The sequence below is a fragment of the Pseudonaja textilis genome, chromosome 2, assembly GCF_049901715.1.
Source record: "Pseudonaja textilis isolate UNSWEBS1 chromosome 2, rPseTex1.2, whole genome shotgun sequence".
Taxonomy (NCBI): Eukaryota; Metazoa; Chordata; class Lepidosauria; order Squamata; family Elapidae; genus Pseudonaja; species Pseudonaja textilis.
Window position 1 is genome coordinate 32,799,392 of NC_141991.1, and position 17,000 is coordinate 32,816,391.

At 37.6% G+C, this 17,000-nt stretch overlaps 1 long non-coding RNA gene across 2 annotated transcripts in view; it reads left to right on the forward strand.

The window, feature by feature from the left end:
* The first annotated feature begins 14,214 nt into the window (after window positions 1-14,214).
* LOC148126820 (uncharacterized) overlaps window positions 14,215-17,000 on the forward strand; it is a 127,464-nt gene continuing 124,678 nt past the window's right edge. For both annotated transcript variants that reach the window (XR_015741397.1, XR_015741398.1), the window contains exon 1: window positions 14,215-14,351. This is a non-coding gene — a long non-coding RNA (uncharacterized LOC148126820). The remainder of the gene's footprint in view (window positions 14,352-17,000) is intronic.

The following is a 17,000-nucleotide window of genomic DNA, read 5'->3' on the forward strand; positions in this document are numbered from 1 at the left end:
CGGTTCCAGTCTACTATGGTAAGCGGTAGGACTCTGGTGTATTTTTTGAATTTTACCTTGAACTGTCCAGTCCCCACTATGGGAATTTTATTTCCCTGGTAATCTTTCAGTGTTAGCATTTGTCTTTTGAGTTCTTCCAGGCTTATGTCTGGTGTCAGTCTTTTTATGGTGTCCCATGATACCATTGATAAATATGAGCCTGAGTCCACTTCCATCCGGCAAGGTTGGCTTTCTATTGTGACCTGGACATGTACTTCCCAGGTGTTTGTTGTGTTTGAGTGTCCGATGGTCACCGTCTGGTGTGTTTCATCTCTTCCATTGGTGGTCTCTTTCCCTCACCTGTTTCAGTTGTCCTGGTTCCAATGGCTTCCTGTTTGTTTCTCCCTATCTCAGGGGGGTGTTCCATCATTCCCTGGGGGCATAGTTCTTCTACGCTCGGCATGCCCATGCAATATGTCCCCACCATTAACAACGTTGGCATATTGCATCTAGGAAACAGCACTCCGAACGTGGATGGTTCCCCTCGCAGTCGGCACAACGGAATTCTTTCCTTTTTTGTCTGCTTCTGCTATGTTCCGAATGGAGTTGATTTACCCCCTCGTCTTCCTCTTCGTCTTCTGATGTGGACTCAATGTCCTCGTGTTGGGTCGTGGTGGTGTTTTTTGGTGAATCCGGTGGCGCTTTATTCATTTTCTGCATGGCGGCCACTGATTTCTGGGTTGCTTCTGCTGCGGTGGCCTCTTCTATTGCCTCTTTGAGTGTTATCTTGGTTTTCATTAATAATCTGCCCTGCAGTGTTAGGTGTCTCAGTCCCAAGACTACTCGATCTCTCATGGCCTCATCCATGTTTAGGAATTTGCATGCTCCGGCAATGTCCCTCGGGGTTGCAATGAAATCACCAATGCTCTTGCCTTCTTTTTGGTCACGCCAATAAAATTCATGTCGTTTGATGATGCAGGATACGGTTGGTGTGTAGTGAGCCCTCAGTATCCTCTCTAGGACCGGCCAGGCCATCGTTTTCACATTGGTTGGTGCCGCTAATACTTTGGCCGTTTTAAATATGGCAGGACCACAATGTGTAAGAAAGACAGCTCTCTTCCTGTGTTCTGAAATATTCTTGAGGTTGTTCCCTTAGAGGAACATGAGGAATCGGTCAATGTACGATTCCCAATCTTCGGTTGTTGGATTGAACGGTGCGGGTGGCATGTTGTTCCTGGCCATCTCATCTTGATGTGTTGCCGGTGTTCTTCGGTCGCCACGTGTTCACTGGTTTCCTTTGTGTCAGTATCCCATCCTCGTCGCCAGTGTTATGTCACAGCAATGAGACTCTCAGAGCCAGCGTAATAACTAGTCGTTTTATTTCTGCCTAGAACTGAGCTGTGGAAGAAACCGCGGCAGCCCTTTTACAGTCAGGCTGCTCGCAGCTGTGGCCAGTGATGGCTCATCAAATTTCCCACCACCACAGACCAACCAATCACAGGTGAGTATGCTAATACATAACAACTATGTTGACCAAACTTAATGCAGTAAATTCTTCCCAGTGAAAGAAAACAAACAAACTCACAGTATCTTTCTTTGTGTTGCTTTGGTTAGATAAAGGGATTACATCAAATATACATAGCATGGAACTTTCCAAAAGAACATGGATGGGGAACCGCATGGTAAACTTGGAAACAAACCATCAATTAGAGAGTTGCTCAGAAAAATCAAAAGATATTAACAATAGACTAGGATCAACAAATTTTGTTCCAACCATTTTATAGGAACATATATTGCTTTAGGTACTACCATTAACTAAAAGATGTGTTTGTCACTGGAGTTTGAATTCTGCTTGTGATTATCTTTAACAAGCTATGTTTCATTTTCTTTATAAACTTTGGTGACAACCCTTATATTTTAACTCATCATATTGTCTCCAAGAAGCAGATCCTTTACTTTTAATTCTGTAACTGGTTAGCTGCAGTGAGGAAAAGCTGAATCGATGTTTTAATAATTATTATAAGTAGTATTAATGTAATGGCTTTAAAATAAAAACCTGTTAGAGTAAAAGTTTAAAATAAAAATCATTATGAATAATGTGGCTACAAAATGGTTGACATTGAAAAATGAAGTTTAGTTTGGAAAATGAATGGATATTTTTAGACAAATACATATACATAAGCTATACACACACATTACCCACATGGAGGCTTGTTATGTTTCATTATGAGTTATAAAGCATATTGCAGAAGAATGCAATTTAATTTGATTTCAGATGTTAAGATTGTTGTTATAGGAAGCAATTGTTTTCTCCTACAGAAATAATTTCAAAGAACAAATTTCTCATTCAGTGGAATCAATAGCTTTCACTACTGTTAAGAATGTGCCACTTTTCTAATAATACATTTGTCAAATGCAACAATAGAATATGCATCTATTATGATTTTTTATTACTTTTAAGGTGGTCATTTAAAATAGTATCCAATTATAATAGTGAGTTTTTTTAAAAAAATATTGGTAGATTATTGGATGGCTCATTGGGATATTGGAAATCTACAGCAAGATGTGGAGAAGTATCTTTTCTATATTTTCACCTAATTTGTGAATCTTGAAGAATGATGAAGAATCTGAAGGAATTTTCAGAAACAATCATGGTTTTGCTTTTTACGGCTCTGACTTTCCATCCTCATCATCTATTTAATCTTAGCATTATCTCAACAAATACAAGAGAAAGACTCTGAACATAGAACTTTTCCTTTATGTATTTAGCCAATCCGAAAGAAACATATTTGCATGGTACCTTATAAACTTTATCTATAATATATTAAGCAGTAAATAACTTTTTCTATTACATTAACAGAATAACAGTGTGACAGAATTAGAAGGGACCTTCTAGTCCAACTCCCTACTCATGCAGGGGACCCTAGACCAAGGGTGTCAAACTGGCAGCCTGCAGGCCAGATGTGTAATGCACAGGCCACACCCACCTCAGCTCCATAAATGGGAAAAATCATCACCAAATGTGACACCACTAGTTTGACACCAGTACCCTAGACCATTCCAGACAAAATGTCCATTTTGTTCTTAAATGCCTCCAGTGATGGAGCACTCACAACTTCTAAAGGCAAGCTGTTCCACAGATTAATTGTTCTCACTATTAGGAAAAATTTCCTTAGCTTTAGGTTGCTTCTCTCCTTGCTTAGTTTCCATTCATTGCTTCTTGTCTTGCCTTCTGGTACTTTGGAAAATAGGTTTTCACCCTTTTCTTTTTGGTAAACTTAGATAATCTTCTACTTATTTTGTTACAGTTATATCTATAACTAATCTTTATTCTTAACAAGGATTTAACATGTTATCTTACTTTTGAGTTTCATTTAAGCAGACTTGGTTTTTAAATAACAGAACATCGAAGTAGCTACAAAAATAGAATGGCACGTGAAGCTTCAATATAAAATTTAGATCAGCCAAGCTATTTCCAATATTGAATCTAAAAACCACAGAAATGCCTGCAGACCAGTCCAGGGTTTTGTTATTTAACCTTTCAGCCAGCCCACCTTTTTCAAAATGAAGTGAAAGAAAAGGAAAATGGACTGACAGTAGACTATGAAAAACAAGAAACTAAATATCAGGTTTGAAGATTGATAGGAAGAGGTTCTAAGCAACTACTCAAGACAAAGTCTAAACAGATACTTCTGAAAGAAAGAAAGATGATTTTGAAAACACTTTATGTCTCTGCATATAGATAGACCAACAGTAGATAAAAAGAGATTTACTGAGATGGAAAACAACTTGCAGCCAATGGTCATTGCATGCCATTGATCCAAGTATAATTTAAAATATTTTAAAAGCTACATTCTTGCTGGCTCCTGTACTGATTTCCATAAAGAGTGCCAGTACATGCATAATTGGCACAGCCTTTAGCATATACTTTGGGAAATCTATCAAGTCTTCTGTGAATATACTGTATATGTCACCTACAAGCATTTACCAGGAGAAATGATACTATCTCAATATATGTTCCACTGACTGACACTACACTAACAACTGAAAGAAATAATGTTTCAGTTAACACCACCAATGATAATGATGATGCTTTAATCTCATGTGTTATGGCTACTATATTTGATGTGGTCCCTTCTATTTTTTTTTCCTTTTCATCAATGACTACATTTATCTCACTACCTTTTTGTCTTCTTTAACTTCAATCTGACATGTTCTATAACTCTCTCTCTGCTTTTTGTTGTTTGTATTCATATGCAGTAAATACTAGCCTTCTGCTTCTATTGTCCCACACATATTGGTGCAAAAGAGTTATATATATTACCCTCCCAATAACCTTGGAGTGATTCATCCCCCTGAAATTAATAAAGCTTTTTACTTGAGTCTCTAAAACACGGGTGTTCAAACTTGTGGTTGCCTAGACCTCATTGAGTGAGAGGAATTGTGTTGGACTGCATATAAAATGTAGACATATAGTTCATTTATATAAATATTGGTAAAATGACATAATAATGTTAAATGTTTGCAATCTTGTGAGGCCACATTACTAGCTGTCCAAGGCTACATGCGACCCATGGTTTGGAGGTTGGACATATGTGCTTGAAAATATCTAGAGGGAAAATGGTAGCTTTTTTCATTTGTTACAAGGATATAGTTTCTAAGTGATTAAAGATTTATAGGTGTATGTGTCTATATGTCCATGTGCATATCCATGCCATCCAGAGTGGCAGGGCAGGGAAAAGTTTTTAAAAATGAAGAAAGAAGAAAATGGAATATATAAGTAGAAAAATTACTTTCTTGATAATATCTATTTATAAAACAATGGTTTGGTACCAACTCTCCATATTGGTTCATTTGAAGCAATTGATGAATTCATACTGGGGGTGAGATGTTTAGTTAGCTTTAAGAAATTTTTATCATTAATTTTCTTCTGGATGGCCATCACTAAGCATTTCAATTTCTTATATCAGCCTGTATACTTCTGTTTCTTTAAATAAAAACCAATCCATTTGTCCTGCAAAGATAGTACAGCATTGCTAATATACAATGCATAACATTTAGTGTATATTTCAAAATAAACAGCAAGCCTTGACATTGCTTCCAAAGCTGTGGTTTCCCAGTGTACTTATCATTGAAAGCAAAGGAACCATGAACTGGATCCAACTTATTCTTATTGATACCCTGTTGGCGAATGTGATTTTAATGAGTCTAAGATATGGCTAGATTAGGCTACATGCAAGACGTAAAATATATCAACCAAAACATCTGTGTTTCTATATCACATGGAAGCCGCCTACCTACACAAATGAACATTCAGGCTGGAGGATCCCATGAGCTATGCTAATATGGAACAGAGTTCATGCAACAAACCAATGAAAAATCCGCATAAGCCCACATGTTCCATACAAATAGGTATACACACTATGTTGGATATGGCTCTAGGTATATCAAAAGTTTCCTTGGAACAAAATCAGCTCCTTTCAGACTTCAACTGAACTTTTTTTTTATGATTTGTATGCAAGCATACCACCAGGGGAAAAAAAAACAAAAAAAAAGCAGGATTCTGGCTCCAGCAGATGATGGGACATGTCAAGCGTTATACTGAGACTATAAGTCTCCAAGGAACTCCTTGGTGTAAAAATCCATGATATATGATAAAGAGTGTTGACTTTTAGGTCGGACGCATGACCAAACCATTCCCTTTGCCTTTTAGAGAAAAATTATTTGAATGATGTTTCTTGATGAGTTGCTTGAGTTGTAGCTTATTCCAAATCAAAACTAGTATTCATGTGTTTTCCATCAAGGAACTCTGTGGTTACCTTCCTTATTCTGCTGGACTGGAAAAACATAGCTAATATGGTGTGATCTGGAGGAAGCTTTGATGCAAGAGCTTTACAAATAAACCTCCAGATGCCATATGGTTTACATCCATCTCTCAATTTATTTCCTATAAATGCCTATTGAATATTCCATTGAGCCAACACATGTGAAACTAAAGCTGGAAAAAGAAAGCGAGGTATACAGAAATGCTTTGTGGCAGCATGTGATTATCGTATTTCTTTTCCAATATTGCTACCAGCCTTAAACACACAGTAAATTAGTCAAATGCCAGACTTCTTCAGAGTCAGAGGGAAAAATAAAGAAAAAATATTTTAAACCTTTCAAAAAAACAAATAGTCGGCTTTCTCACGTGTCATAAAGTAACCCTCACAATTGGAGTTTTTTTTCCCCCCCTATAGGGTCTACTTTTTTTTCCACAGCAAAGCTGCCTTGGATATTCCACTTTAGCCATTAGAAAATTAAGATTCTGGAGAACTCATTTGAGAGAAGATGAATGCTATTCAACCTTTATAGGGAAAAAAAACAAATAATAGAATGGGAGAGGCTTCTAGGTATATTTTTCACTTGATTGACGAATAGCTTATATTATCATTTCTTGCCTTTCTTCAGTTTCACTTCTCTTTCCAACTGAACTATAAACATATCAACAGGGTTTAGTCAATGGTCCTTTCTTCTGGGAAGCTCACTTTTCCAAATACAACTTACGTAGGCTTTCTGAAGGCCCATTGAAAGACTCAGTTCCATATTAAGTCTTTGTGTACTTTCCTCCTTTATGGCTGTTGCTTTATTCGTTTCATGCTTCATGCCAAACTGATGCTTTATGCATGGAAGATGAAATAAACACAATATTACAAAGGTGGGGAGATGATAACGACATGTTGCTAAGGGAAGACGAAGAAGAATGAAATATTTTGAGAAATATTTAAAAGGCATAATATTATATTTCCCTAAAGGAGGAATGGAGAAACATGCTCTTGGAGGCAGAAAGAGACAGCTCCCACCTTTCTTAATAGCTCCCAGCATATTTTTTTTGCCCATTAAGAAAGACTGGCCCATCCTATCTACAAAACAAAAGACATTTAACTTCAGGATGATGGGATTAAGGCATGATCCACCAGGACATAATAGGATTAACCCACTAGCATCAGAGCTCACTATATTGCATGATCTTCTAAGGACATTGCATCAAAGTCCAAACTTCAACCAAACCTGACAACTTACAGAGCCAGCTATGACCCCTACAACAGCCAATAGAATACATGCTCTTGCACAGGAACAGAAAGTTCAAGTACATAACCCAAGAGAAGGTAAAAATACCCCTCACTCTCAACTCCATGTGGTCAGATGCTCAGAACCCATGTGCTTGGTGATTCTGCTTCACCATCTTTCCAATCAATCTCCATGTTTCCAGTCTTTCTTCCAGCTTGGAACTGAATCAGAGGGATATTTCTTCCAAAATTACCATACCAGCATAAAGCTTTAAACATGCAATCCTTTTATCTACACCTAAGGATTTCATGTGCAATTCTGACTTTCTATGTGCTGCTACTCATATTCCAGAAGACTTTATTGGATGTAGTTATTCTCTCTATTCATAATATGTGTTCAAGTTGGACTTCGCAATGCCTTTTCTAGCTGTACCACACAGTCCCTGATCTGCTATTCTTATTTCCATATCACTTTGGCACTGGAATGGTCAACTACCAATAAGAGTTACTGGATATTTGGCTGGAACCATTCTCTTCCCAGCTGGATTAAAGTAGGTAACGTGCAAGGAATTGGTAGAACTGAAACATAGATGTAGTGGCTGTGAGAGAAAGAAGGAAATATTTTATTAATACTTCAGGTATAAATTCTTTGTTTCTTAGCATAAAATACCCTCTTTACCTGATACACAATTTATAAGATAGCTTGATTTTGAAATAGATCTCTCCTTAATATATATAGGTTTTAAAAATATACAGCGACAAGCAAAAAATATATTCCTGAGATGTTTTGGAAGAATAAACTTTCTCTTTCAATGATATTTTCTAATAAAACTTAATTTACCCCAAAACAATATTAATAGATTCAAGGTCAGCATAAGCCAACATGATTATATCTGACATCTAGCAAAACAAAGGGCAAAAAAATTTCCCCACTAATCAAGGCATTCAAAGCAAATAACTTTTAGCAGATGATCTGTATTATAACTCTTTTCACAGAAGTGAAGTTATCCTTCAATCTTTGGCCCAAAGCCATGAGGGCAAAATGTCATTGTTGAAATAGTACTTTTTTCATCTTTATCAGTTTGCTTGAATAAACAAATTTCTACTACTAAAACTCTTGTGCCTCTTTGATACTTTGTACCCTTCAATTGGGCAAAACTGGGCATTGCAGAACAATAATTTTTGGATTAACATACCTTAAATGGACTAACTTACAGAAAGAGTCTATAATTCAGTGCCCATGACTCCCATGGAACTGAAATTTGGCAAAGGTCTGACCACATCAGCACCATCACACCTTCTTAATACATTTCCCAGAGCTCTATAGGTTGTACGGCACAAGGGGAAAAGGCAGGGGAATGTCCTCGCCCTCTTTCTCTCATCCCTTTGGACCTTAATACCCACTCAGCTGGCAGCAAAGCCTGAAGGGTGACGGGCCATTGGCTGCTTTGGGATGGGAGCCAAAATCTCTTCTTTCGTGGTGAGAAAGAACAAAAGTGTGAAGGTATAGCTGGCTGGGGGTTCAAGATGCATATATGCACATAAGAGAAGGAAAGTAATATAACAGGGAAGGAACATGGACATTCCTAATCAAATGATTATCTTATCATGTATTCTGGCTATTTTCCAAAACCTTGAAAAGTTCTTCATGTTTGAGCTCGTTCCGAACTGTAGGCTTTAAATTTCGATCACAGGATTTGTTATCTTTTGCCACTAAATATAGTACATTGTGATTTATAAATCATTTCAGGAGAAATGGGGGTTCTACCATGCACAAGCTACAAATCTCGGGGGTGGGGGGAAGGGGGAAATAATATGAACAACAGACTGCAAATTCCCATAAAAGAATGGCACAAAATACCTTCATTTTCCAACAAAGAAGTATATTAAACCAACAGAGTTAGGACACCTATTTAGTTTTTAAAAAGGAATCTCAAAACATTTTTAGGGGCCAAAGAGCTTGCCAGGGCTTTCAGTGACCTTATTATGTCATTCATGCATTTCTGTAATACTCAATAATTCCACCCACCAAAAACACCAGACATTCCTGAAGCCACCAAAAGGTTGCCCAGCCCAACCTTAGAATGTTCTGCTTTCATTTTTATAATTCACAAGCTTCCAACATCTGGCAACTCAGTACTAGAACCATAATGCAAATAGTGGTTAGCTGCAATCCATTAAAAGTTTTCTCAGAACTGTGTACCATTTCCTTTTGGAGAAAATGGATTTTCTCAAAGATCAGAATACTTGGCTGATTCCCTTCACTGAAATGGGTGATATTTGGGGTGTCAGATGCCACATAGGATGCTGAACAAAGGACCTGCAAGCACATACATGTAAATTCATCTGCACATCTCTCTATTTCTTTTCTTCTCTCACACATATTTTTCTTTGTCCTTTTTCTCGTCATAGGCTGGTTACTAATTTCTCTTTTTATAGTTGCTCAAACCTCCTCTGTCTATGTTACATTAGTGACCACTCTGGGCAGCTACTAGGAATTCAGAAATTCTGCCAAAGAGTTTCATTTTTATTACCTGCTGCATCGCCCTGATTTACTTGTTTTTTATGGAATTGTACCATGTGGCTAGATTTAACTGTCCTTTTCATTCTTACACTGTCTCTGATTAGTATCACTTTAGAAATGAAATGTGTAGCCTTCAAATAAATCCTCAGGAAATAAATCCCACCAGGAATAATGTCTTTTATTTTCACTGCATCATGGTTTTTCTATTTCAGAAATGTGTTTGTTTACAAGATCTGTATACTGCCACAGTCTCCATAGACTCCTAGGCATAACAACAATAAAAACCTAGCTGAGTGACTTTGGGCCCATCACTATCTCTCAGCCCCACTCACTTCACTGCTGTGGTGAAAATAGGAGGACGAGTATGTTTGCCACCTTGAGTTATTTATAAAAACAATAAAGGTAGCATAAAAGAATGTTTTAAAAATGATATAGAATTATACATTGAAATGTTCACATTAATTACAATAGTGAAAAAAAATGAAGCAGTATAAACTACCGATAGCTTAACATCAAATGCTCCCTACAAACATTCTACCTTAACTGTCATCAGGAAGGCTTAAAGAGAAGATGTTAGCTTGAGAAAAGGATAAAGTCTGCTCCACAACCTAAAAAACCATTACTTGGGAAGAGGGCCTCCAAAATTCAAGTTCGCCTCACCAAATTGGTAACCCACACTTTCTCCCCCAAAACCTTTATTGGATAAGTCTCTTCCAGCTGGAAACAGCCGTTTTACGAGTCCCACGTGCCAAACCACTGCGCGCTATATTGGCTTAAAACTAGCCATTTGAAATTTACTCAGAAACTTTTTGGGAGCCAAGACCATGCCTCCAAAACTAGCATCAGATGTGTCTAGTGCTTCACTCTTGACAGCAGTTGGTTGGCTACATTCTATACAAATGTAGCAGATAATCCTGTAATTTATGGAACTAACAGTGCCTTCCGCAGACATGGCAATAAGATGTTGTTTCAATGAACGAAATACATCCCAACTTTTGATTCACAGATATAAAAGTTAGTAACTCCAATGTAAAATAGAATAGGGTAGACTATATATAATAAGACTGGTTTAACTCTTCTATTCTAAACAGCTAAATTTCAGTATTAGCAGTATTAGCTAATACTGATATTGATTATTAGCAGCTGAACAGTGTGTTTATCAGAGTAGTGCTCCAATGATTTCATGTCATAATTTGTTACTACATCTGATCCACTGTTATGCAGTGACAGGTACTTCTAGGTCAGAGATGGTATTCAGCAGGTTCTGACCAGTTCTGAAGAACCAGTAGCAGAAATACCACCTCTGACTGGCCCCACCCCCATCTATTCTCTGCCTCCCAAGTCCCAGCTATCAATTGTGTCTTTTTTTGTTGCCCTGCACAGAAGAACAGAGCCGGAAAGCAGGTTAGTGGGATGGGGAGGGAAAGGGATTTTGCAGTATCCTTCCTCTGCCACACCCACCAAACCATGCCCACCGAGCCAGGCACGCCCAGCAGGCCACGCCCACAGAACCAGTAGTAAAAAAAATTGAATCCTACCACTGCTCTGGCTTCCCCCATTTTACCTGTTGCAAGAACTGAACTAGCTCCCAGTTCTCTTTGGGATGCAATTCAAGATGCTGGTTATTACCTTGAAAGCTGCATGTGGCATGAGACCAACATTTTTGCAGGACCATCTCTGTCTCTGTCAGCAGGTGCTCCATTCAAACTCCAAGAAAGAAATACTTAGACTCCATTATTAGAGAAAAGGTATCTTTTACTGGAAAATCAAGTGGTAGCATCAAAAGAATTCTGAATCTGAGAAAATGAGCGCGTAAATCACATATACAAAATGATGGCAACGTTCCCACCCACAATAGTTCAAACTTTCCATTCAATTAAAAGTTGTATATAGCACCATGTGGCCATCTTCAGGTGGTGATGAGGCATCTGTCTGTTGACCTTGACATATTTTAATAAAGAGGTATGCTTGCACATAGCATAAGAAAGGAGCATAAACAAGAAACTCCCCCGACTTATACAGTTTTTCTCTGAAACCTCCAGCTTGCTTCCCATAACTATTTCACCCTCTCCCCCATTACTTATGACAGCCAAAAAATGCGAAGCAAAGGAAAAGAATCTTAAAGGCTGACAGTCTCTCTCACCTACCATATTGGACAGGTTTCTCATTACAGAAGATGATGGGGAGGGGCGTAGCTCCTCTCAAACAACATGCAGGTGCAACCTGGAGAAGGCAAAGGTTTTGCAATCACACTTCCCACTGAAGGAATCTGGCAGGAAGTATCAAAAATCTCCCTTCTCTTCCCTTCCTAGCAGGCAAGTGAAAAAAAGCAGCAGCCATTAACATTGATCAGCCACAACTTCCCCAAATTTCATTCTCTCAGTTATGGATGGCAGATTTTGGGTGCCTTCTGTAAGTTAGCCCATTTGAAATACCTTGATTCAAAAATTATTGCCCCATGATGCATCATTTTGGCCAGGTAAAGATCATGACAACAAGAGTTTTACTAGAGAGAGCTACAAGTACCCAACTTGAGTCTCGTGTTCATTAGAAAGCATTACTTTTGCTAAAGATGTTGAGAGAAGAAAGGAGAGGGGGAAACCCCCTTAGCAATATATGTTTCTATGTTTTTCAAGCAGCTGTTTCCATCTTCCTATGTGCCCTTTCTTTTATTATTTTGATTTTTTTTTAAATCCAGCCTTTATTATTTTTATAAATAACTCAAGGTGGTGAACACATTATAATGCTACTTCAGCCTTCTATTTTTCTTACAAGAGCAAACCTGTGAGGTTAGTTGGACTGAAGAAAGTGACTGGCTCAAAGTGACCTGGTTGGCTTTCATGCCTAAGGCAGGACCAGAACTCAGAGTTTCTTTGTTTCTAGCCTGGTGCCTTCACCACTATGCCAAATTTGGTCTTTCTACAGTGCAGGTGTACAGACCAGAATATTCCAAAGGTTCTGTCTTACTCCTCTTTGAATTCCAAAGGCAAATGTATTGATGTTCTTGTTTTGGCTTATGGGGCTGGCACATAATTAATTCATTCATGAGTTTCTGGGCTGCTTTGTAGATAAGCGCCTTGGGGAAGAGGTATCATTTTGAGTCTTCTTTTATTCTAAGAAATGGATACACTATTACAAAAGCAACTGCATGCTTACTTCCTTAAAGACCTACTTTATAAATAAAGCATAAATAATTCAGTCAATAAGATACTTCATTGGAGCGAGATTTTTTTTTTGTACCCATATGTTATGGGTATGTTTACATGTGTATGTAAATTCTCAGTGGTCTTTCTGAGATGTATGTCCAAGAGCTTACACTGAATCAACTGTCTGAATCAAAATGGAAACCAATAGTTGGCATTAAAGGACATGGCTTTATTAGAATTATTTCTCCGAATACAATTAGCTACATAACCAAATTGCTAAAAAGGCAAGATGAAGGAAACAGTCATCTGCTTCAAATTAACACTCACTCTAGTGACTGAATAGCAAAACAACTGATTTTGGGATGGGATGGGATGGGATAGGATGGGAAGGGGAGGGGAGGGAAAGGGAAATTATCTGAGAGGAAGAACTATTAATTTTTAAGGATTGCAATTTTTAAGGATTGCAATTTTATTTTTGTTATTTTCCATCAAATGTATTTTCACAAAGGCCATGGCTTAAAAACTCCACTATTGATGGATTAATATATTAACAGAGCTAAAAGAAATCTCTTAATAAGAAGGCCACACGATGATTGATCGATTGATAGACATGGTAATGAATAGATAGAAAAAGAGAGAGAGAGAGAGAGAGAGATGATAGGTAGATAGATAGATAGATAGATAGATAGATAGATAGAGGATGGATGGATGGATGGATGGGCAGACAGCAGACAGACAATATGGATCATTGGGTCCTTGTTATTAAGTGACATGACGTACTAAATGAACAATTCTGCAATAAAAAATGAAAATACATATATTATGTAAAGTTTCATAATAGTGGTGTGAGCTTCTAAGGACCATAGTTTTCTTAATATTGACATCTTCAGAGAAAAGCCTCAAAAGAGTGACAAAAAAACATTAAAGGTTTGAGGACTAAAATTATTCTTAATTTGGAGTGTGGACACATTTAGTTTATGTGTGTGGTTGCCTCTACATGTCATTTCCAGTTCCCCATGGTTTCTGTTACCAAAATCTTCGATTTGCACATTTGATAGCTTTGTATTGTTCACTTTAGTCACAAGGACATGGTTGGCATCTCTTCCCTGTGAATCTTTTCCTAAAGCCAGCCATTTTCCTGGCCAAAAGGTTAATGTAGTTAGCTTGTCCCATTTGTGTTCAGGTCTTGGCTGCAGCAGGAAGGAGCTACATGTGAAGACAATGGTGAATAGCCAGTGAGAATGTTCACTCAACACACATATTACATCTTTTAACAAATATGGGAACAAATCAGTAGCAGCTGATCTTTAGGTCTGCAAGTGACCTATGTTTATGCTCATATTTATTTTTGTTCTGCAAAAAAGAATCTCACAAATGAATAAACAAAAAACAGGGAATAAACAGGATCCATCACTTGACCAAGATCACAAGACTAAAAGAAGGATAATAACAACAAACATTTCAGCAACAAACCCACACTTAAAAAGGAAGCTGAATTAAGAAGCAAAAATCAAATGTTTTCATAGACATTCTTCAATTTCCAGCAGAACATTGAGACATAACTTAACAGCTTGTATTGGAGCAGAAAGTTCAACATACAGGGGACCTCCATAAACAGAACACTCTTGCTTGTTCCCATGAGTTTGTCCAGATGTAAGTTAACAGTCTATCTTTCAACAAATAGGCCTCTACTATTTATGTTGTGTCTTCTTCTAGGATCTGTGTACCAGGTGTCCATATAATGATAGGGTTTCTGTTTGTTTATTGTGCATTCCACAACCTATCCCATAGTTCCAAAAATAATGTTCTTAATAATCCTAGAAATCTGGAATGTAATCCAGTATATAGAAAGGACATCAAAAGTGTCCTAGCCAATAGGGCTTTCTTCTTGCTGATTCCAATTACTAACTTATCCCTCAAATTATCAGCCAAATATTCAACATTTGAGATAACTATTTCTGATTTTTTAAAAAAACACGAATTCTATCCTTTTGAAGAGTTTCATCCAAAAGACATTCTTAATTTTAGACTTGTTCATGTGGAAGTCCCCTGCAAACAACTCTCCCAGATATTTTTGTTATGTTTACTATTTACATCTAGGGGCATTTGTTTATCAATTTGATTTGATTTATATAGCTGCCTATCTCATAATAGTGCCACTTTTATTGATTGTAAACTGCCTTTTTAAGTCATAGGTAATATAAACAACAAATCAATGAATAAAATGAGGGCAAGAAATGTTATTTCAAACACAAACTATACAATGGAATACAGAGCAGAATATATTTTTTAGAATCCTTGCCTATAATCCATTTGTTCTACCTTACTCGGAATGTATAGCAATGCTGGGTCCTAAAATTATTTGAAGATTTAGGAACTTTCCAATGGACTAGAAATTCACTATTGATGAATGGGATGTTTAATTTTTGCCGTTTGGACTGTTAGAGAGTCCCAAATTCCAAGTATGCATGACATTCACAGCATTTCAGGAGGGTATCTCTGTTCTTCTACCTGACAGCTGGGGCAGTCTTGGGATGTGGCTACAATCCAGATAGTAAGCATAAAACAGCTGCTGTTGGGTAAATACAATCCCTTTGAAAATAGATAAAATAAAATCTGTTATTTCATATTCAAGTGGTGAGGGGGAGAATATCACATGATCCTTCCAAAAATTGATTAAGATGTTCCTCCTTTTTTTAAAAAAAAATGCCAATCTTTAGAAAGGAGAACAGGCATGTCACTCAACCAGCATTATGCCTGACATTATTGGGGAAAAACTGCAACAAAAATAGTTTCTTATTTTATATTCTCATTCAATGACCTACTAAGGTTCCAGCATATTCTGGTAATCTACTTTTACTGTACACTGTATATTGTTTTATGAGAATTAAAACAGAATGGCAAAGAATTTCTCCATTGCTGTGACCTCTCACAAAGAACTGGATATATATTTAATACACAAGTACAATATACAAATAACATTTAAATAAGTAAATAAATAGCTTACCAAATTCTCCCATCTGCACATAAATTATTTCTAATTTATTTGTAACCCAAATTGCTCTGGGCAGATTACAAAGTTATTGAATGTATTAAATATTACTAAAAGCCCCTTTTTTCACCCAGAAAAAAAAAATACTGAAAGCAATAAAATGCATTAAATCCATTTGATGAATTGCCCCTATATAGAATTGGAAATGGATACATAAAAGGTGTTCCATGGATGGTATTGCTAGATTGCTAGTATTAAAAGCAAGAAGACGCCCTTTTTTGTGCAAAGAAAGAGACAGTGTTCTTACAGTTTGTTGCAACCAGCTTTGTCAACTCCCTACATCAGGGGTGTCAAACTCATGGCCCGCTGATCATGTGCATCATGTGCTGGCCGCACCCACACCTGGTTTAGGGAAGGGGGGGGAAATCCCAATACATGACATGACAATGATATGATATAACACCCCTACCCTACATTAACTAGCAAAAAGTAGGGATAGTGGCTTTATTCTACTGGTTCAGCCCGGTTCTCCCGAGCTGGTAGCGGCGATGAGCAACAGTGACAGAACCAGTTGTCTCCAATGCTCTGCTGTTGGGCCTGCCCTCCCTGGCTCTTATAGTCACCTTTATTCCCTGCTTTTGAAGCGCAGCTGCTTTGCACGGCACAGCAGATTGCTGCGCGTCAGCTGCTGAAGTGACAGGGAGAGTGCAGGATTGCAGGAGGCGAGTTGGAAAGCCTCTGCACCTGCGCAAAATGCGCATTTGGTATGCGTGCATGTGGAAAGTGTGTGCACACCACAAAGCATGCCCACCAAGCTACGCCCACCGAACTGGTGGTAAAAATGTTTGAAACGCACCATTGAGTAGGAACAATAGTTGTTTGGTGATGCCATCCTTATCAGCTCTCTACATTAACTGGCAAAAAACAGAATAACAAAATAAGAGAGTTGAAACCCCCTGCACCATTTCAGACAAATGGTTGTCCAATCTCTTCTTAAATTCTTTCTGTTAAATCCTTTCTCTTTGGAAACTGGAGTCCAGAAACTGTTTGTCTCATGTGTTTTTATACTTGAAGTTATTGCAAAAAAAGGACTGGTGATATTAATTTAAAAGGGAAAAACTACACCCCTGGAAAAACACAGCCACCTAAACCCTCCATAGAAAAGTTCAAGTCTCTGCATGAAAAGTATATTCACAAAAGCAGGCGATTTGTTAATAGGATCTGTGCAAACATTTTATGTGCATGGCTTTCCAACTGTTTTTTTTCTTATTGTCTGTCTGGCTTCATCTGTCTAACCACAGGGCCCCTTA